Source organism: Medicago sativa, chromosome 1 (assembly GCF_051527215.1).
Source record: "Medicago sativa cultivar Bolivia chromosome 1, Bolivia_mono, whole genome shotgun sequence".
NCBI classification, from domain to species: Eukaryota; Viridiplantae; Streptophyta; class Magnoliopsida; order Fabales; family Fabaceae; genus Medicago; species Medicago sativa.
This window is the reverse complement of record NC_140749.1, coordinates 49,580,022-49,585,664: the sequence shown is the minus strand read 5'-3', so window position 1 is coordinate 49,585,664 and position 5,643 is coordinate 49,580,022. Positions and strand designations below refer to the sequence as shown.

The window sequence follows — 5,643 nt, the reverse complement described above, 5'->3', positions numbered from 1 at the left end:
TTTTGGAAAAACTGAAAATTTTCGCCCCAGTTTCGCTATTGGCGTGCTTCCTTCAACACAGTTTTTCCAAAAAATCATATTTTACCTAAAATCTTATTTCCTCAAGTATCCCAATGCATATCATTCCTTTCGTTCGTCTTAAAAACAATTCTGTAACTTTTGCATGGCAAGCATTAACACCAATCAATTCAATTCAAATCCCGGCACATCAAAACTAATATCTTGTTCATCATAACACATAACATAAACTTCCACATAAAACCTTGACTTCGTCCGCTAAGAACGACTTAACTTATTTCTCTGCCAACTCATTCATTGTTAGAACCTTATTCTCACTAAACATATAAATCTTTATCTTCGTTCTCCTATCTCAATCCCTGAGAGCTTACTAATTCCATCAACATGTGTCGACTTCTCCTTAACTTTTAATCTTGTACTTACATTCTAAAATATATATATATATATCCAACTTCTTCACTACGGATACATGAAGTATCACTAACATCATACTCGAATTTGTCGGAACGTTCTTTCTTAACATACCTTACATCCCTGGAGGATTCACACTTATGCTTGATTAGTTCACCGGCCACATTTTTGGCACGATCAAACTCTTACTAATACTTATCCGATTTCTTACTTATGAGTTCACACTTTCCAGTGCACCACCATCACATACTTCGTTCCTCCTGGGTCCTATTCAGCTCTCAGGCATCCATTCCAATCGTCGAATGCTAAATTGAGTTGATCAGGCTCAACTAACAACAACAATTAGAACTTTTACCCGGAACCCAACGGTCCCACTACCTTAGTTGTAATTTAATGACCCAAGGCACGGTCTGAATCGACCTGCTCTGATACCAATTGTAACACCCATACCAGACGTATCTAGAAAGTCTGGCACGTGCGTTAATATTAGTACTGGATACATTAAAATATACAACATAAAATTTTTCCCGAATGAATAATATTTACATCAAGTCCCGTTCGTATAAATAATAATACAATACATTCATCCATACATAAAAATATATCCTTAATGTCCAATGTCCTGAAGCAGTACGAACGAACCCTTGAAGTAATATCCATCCAGCTATGAACATGCATAATCATCCTGCTTATCTGAAACAAATAAGGATTGGGATGAGACATAATGTCTCAGTGAGTTCCCCTAAAACCTAGGCTATAGGCAACCTCAAGGGGAAACCTACGGTCACCACGTGTCTACTTTACAACCTGACGGTTGATTATACGTGTGTGGGGACTTGCATACTTAGACGGTAGTGCATACTAGAGCCGTCATAATCATATCTTACTTGTTATAGGCTTCTCATCTATACATGTCATGGCGGTCGAAGGGAACCTAAACCGCATTGCCAAGTGTACACTTTACGTAACAAGGCCTAAACATAAATTAACATAGCATATCATGACATGATTCTAAACCGGACGATTATGGAAACCTAAGATCGTCACCGGTATCATATTCTTTACTTGCTCTAATCCATGCCTTATACTTATCATGTAGCATCTAGTGCTCTTGTTCTTAAACATAAATGTGCATAAGTTCATTCTTGCATAATCATGAAACTTAACCATAGTCATATCGTGCATAACGTATCTAAGTTCATTCATGGGTTAGCGTTGAACAAACAATTATTATCTTGATTCATTTTACGGATAGTCCCGGGTGGAGTAACCCCGAGATCAATCCCATACATGACCGATGTACGTACATCGGACTCCCTCGGTGTCGTGCGGGTCCCTTGCGGCTTGAACCGTTCCCCTTAGGTCGAGAACCTCCCGTATCCCCCTGGCGTGGATAACAAGAGACACGAGCACCTACGTCTTGTTACTCAGTGACATGCGGGTCCCTTACGGCTTGAATCGTTCTCATAATGAGAACCCCTTGTATCCCCCTGATGTGGATAACAAGAGACATGTCACCTACACATATTAATCATGGTCTTGTCGTGCATATAAGTTAAACATAATCATACATACATATTTACCTCGGAACCTTAATCGATCCGATTAACGGTAACTTATACTTGTTCATAAACATATTATCATGGTGGAGAGATTAACTAGTCAATCCACGACTTACTTACTTGCTAGGTCATACTTGCTCATATGCGAAGAGATTACACTTCGCGTCTTATCATTCCAGGGAATCATATCCTATACTTGTCTTACTTATCATTCATACTATCTTTCTAGTTCTCAACACTATGCCGAGGCTCTACATTCATGCCCTTTCTTAATTTGTCACTACCCAGACGTATTGCATAACATAACACTCTTGTGTATCATTTATTAACAAACATTGTTAACAATTTGCCATGCCTTTACTTTGTATAAAATCTTGTTTGGAATTGTACTTTAGACACTTGGAATTGAGGGGTTTCATAGTTTAAAAAGATACTGCAAGATCGAGCCTCGGATAGCCCTTGTTTGTCGCAAAACAAATTGACAACACATGCTGTGCAGTCAATTTCGCCTGGCCAAATTCTCTCCGCCATGGCGAAATTTTTCGCCATGGCAAGCTCAATGGCGAGCTACTCCAGAGAGCCCTGATTCCCAGCTCGCCATGGCGAGCTAAATTCCGCCAGGCGAACTGTAGCAGTCCAGAATTGTGCAGAAAACGTGATTTTGCATAAAAACCTCAATTCAAGTGTTCTAATTCATTATAATCATCCAAAACATCATAAAAACAACTTATATCTTGTGCATGGCATCAATTAACATGTTTTGATCATAAATGGTACAAAGGGGTACTAAAACCCTAAAACATATACTAACATAAATCATAATTTCTTCACAAGATTAATCAAACCCAAAGGTAGGTAATCTATCTATGGAACTCACCTAAACATGTTTCTTGCAAAAACCAAGCTCCAAGCATCAAACCCTAGCTTTTGCTTCAATCTTGATCCTTAGTTTTTCTCACCAAACCAAGCTTTAATCCTTTCCTTCACTTGTTTCTTGCTTGCTAAGCCATGCTTAATCATGCTTGATCATGATTTGGAAGAAGTTTGGTTGATTAGAGAAGAGAGGGAGGGCGCATGGTAGAGAGAAGGAGGAGAGAACTCTTTCTCTCAAAACCTAGAGAGAGAAAGAGGAAGGAATTATGAGGTTTCCACCCTCAAAATCACTTATATACTCCCTTGTGCGAGATTACTTAAATGCCCTTCGTCTCAGTCGTGTTTACTTGACACTGATACATAACTCATGCTTAACTGATATTACCTATAAATATCTTCCATCGTACATAACTTTCTTCATCATAACCGTTTTCCATGAACCTTAGTCCTCTGATACATTTAACAGATAGATTTTCCTTTAGTTGATGAGCGGGATGTTACACATTCTTTAAACCAAAAGGTATTAATACCCATTCATACGTACCAAGTGCACTTGGACATCGAAAGGTTGTTTTTTATACATCCTCTGCAGTTGTAGGATACGTCGCCTTCATTTTCTTGTCGAATGGAGGCTCGGTGACAGTCCCTTCGACGCTTTGTGTATCCTTGGTAATGTCCACCATTTGACATTCTGCAACATCAACTTTTGCTTCTACCTCTGCTTTGACAGTTAGCTTTTCGACAGCATCAACAATAGCTTCGACCATGTTGCAACCTACAATTTCAGTGTACATCATACCCACATCTTTCAAAGGATCAAAGTCTACGTGCATCAGTGGCTTTGGATTGTCTCCAAACTTTAGCATGCCTTCATTGATACCTTTTTGAACCAAATCCCTGAAAAGGGAACAACGTGAGGTGTTATGTCCCAAATAATTATGGTATTTGCAAAAATCTCTTTTCTTGTGTTGCTCTAGTGGTGGGATTTTAAAATCCTTAGGAACTACCACTTGACCATCAACGACTAAAAGATCGAAGATCTCGTCACTTTTGGTTACGTCGAACGTATAGGTTTTAGGAACATATCTTTCACTGCTCCGTTCGACAGGATTTTTTTCATCTGAGGGCCTTAACGATTTGCACGAATAAGAAGGCATTGGATTTAATTTGGCAATGTTAACCTCACCTCTTTCGACATCACCAAATGCTATGTTGAATTCTTGGTCGCTTTCGTTTGACTCAACATAAGCAACATTTTCTTTTTTATGATATTTCTGAGTTCTGGCTTTTTCTTCCCTTAGTCTTTCAACATGTCAAACTCTATCGGCCAATTGGGCTATATCTCTCAAGTGTTGAGTGGAATAATCTAGGCAACCAGCGGCCATTTCGACTAACTCATGTTTAGGCACTTGAGTGAAACATCTTGCCTTTAACAGTCTAAATCTATTGAGATAGTCATCAATTGATTCGGAAAGTTTTCTCTTGACACTTGCCAATTCTTTTAAACTAATCTTAGATTGGCCCATGTAAAATTGTTCATGAAATAACCTCTCTAATTGAGTCCAATGTTGAATCAAATGTGGTTCAAGTGTGGTAAACCACGTGAAGGCATTATTTGTTAGAGAATTTGGAAAGTATTTCAACCTTAAATTCTCATCATTTGCTAGATCTCCTGCCTCTGTCAAATATCGTGCAATATGTTCGATAGTGGACTCACTGTATCTCCTGCAAACTTAGTGAACTTAGGAATTTTGTAACCCCTAGGAAGTTCAAATTGGAATACCAAATCTGACAAAGGAGAAACAAAATTTGGCCTACGTAGGGCAATATTCAAACCATTTTGAGCCATTATATTTTCGACCAAATTTGCTATATTGTTATGTTCTCCTATGTTTTGTTGTTGGACATTTCTAACAACTTCATATGCATCATGATTCCTATTTACTAAGACCACTTTCGTTTGGACTTGAACAACTGGTTCGATAGGTCGGGGTTGAGGCACAAGTTGTGGCCTCTGAACCATTGGTTCGATCAACCGTAACGGTTGTGGGTTTCGCACTTGTGGAATCGGTTGATGAATAGGTTGTGGAGGAGCAAAGAAATCTGTTATTCTCCCCATTTCTGGGGCTAGGGCTTGGTAACTCCGGCTTGTGTCCTGAATCAAAGGATTAAACACTGTACCAATTTGTTCTGTTAACAAATTAACCAATTCGTGATTACTCTCGTCCATTTGTTGCCTTAATGATCTCATCGATTCAGTGGATAAGGCTGGTAGACAGTTTCGACCAAAAATTCTAGAACTTGAAGGGCTATGTGCGTTGTGCATTGTAAAAGGATTTACTTGGTCTGCAAACATGGACGCACTATTTTGTATGTTCTCGATCATTGAAGTTGGCATACCACACGGTTGTTCCCAAGAAAGGTTCTGCACACTTACATTTCGATCATCAAGCCTGAGCCTGACCGAAGGAAGAGGAGAACTTGGGACACTAGTGGACAAAAGAACACCATAAGTGAATGGGGGCACAAAGTTTCCCATTTATGGACGTGTCATTGGTGCAGACGTCGAAACGGTTGAGGGAGCGGTTACTCTCATTTCCGTCAAAATTGGCATAGGAATGGTTGCCCCCATGGCGGTTGACACGTTAAATCTCCTGACGAAGAAGTCGCTTGTAAAGATGGTGCTTGTGAAGATGATTGTGAAGAGGCAGAATTGGCGCGAGCTATAGATTTATCACTTCTCAAATGCATACACAAACAACTTGGTGTTTTTAGCAAT

At 39.3% G+C, this 5,643-nt stretch overlaps 1 long non-coding RNA gene and 1 pseudogene across 1 annotated transcript; both read right to left on the bottom strand.

Annotated features, from left to right (window-relative positions):
- Nucleotides 1–930: 930 nt before the first annotated feature.
- On the bottom strand, nucleotides 931–3,360 carry LOC146955076 (uncharacterized). The gene is made up of 2 exons (XR_015007966.1): nucleotides 2,869–3,360; nucleotides 931–1,122 (listed from the first exon to the last, which is right to left on the bottom strand). It is a non-coding gene; the product is annotated as an uncharacterized LOC146955076 (long non-coding RNA).
- A 79-nt stretch (nucleotides 3,361–3,439) lies between these two features.
- LOC146955075 (uncharacterized) lies at nucleotides 3,440–5,094 on the bottom strand (annotated as a pseudogene).
- Nucleotides 5,095–5,643: the final 549 nt, after the last annotated feature.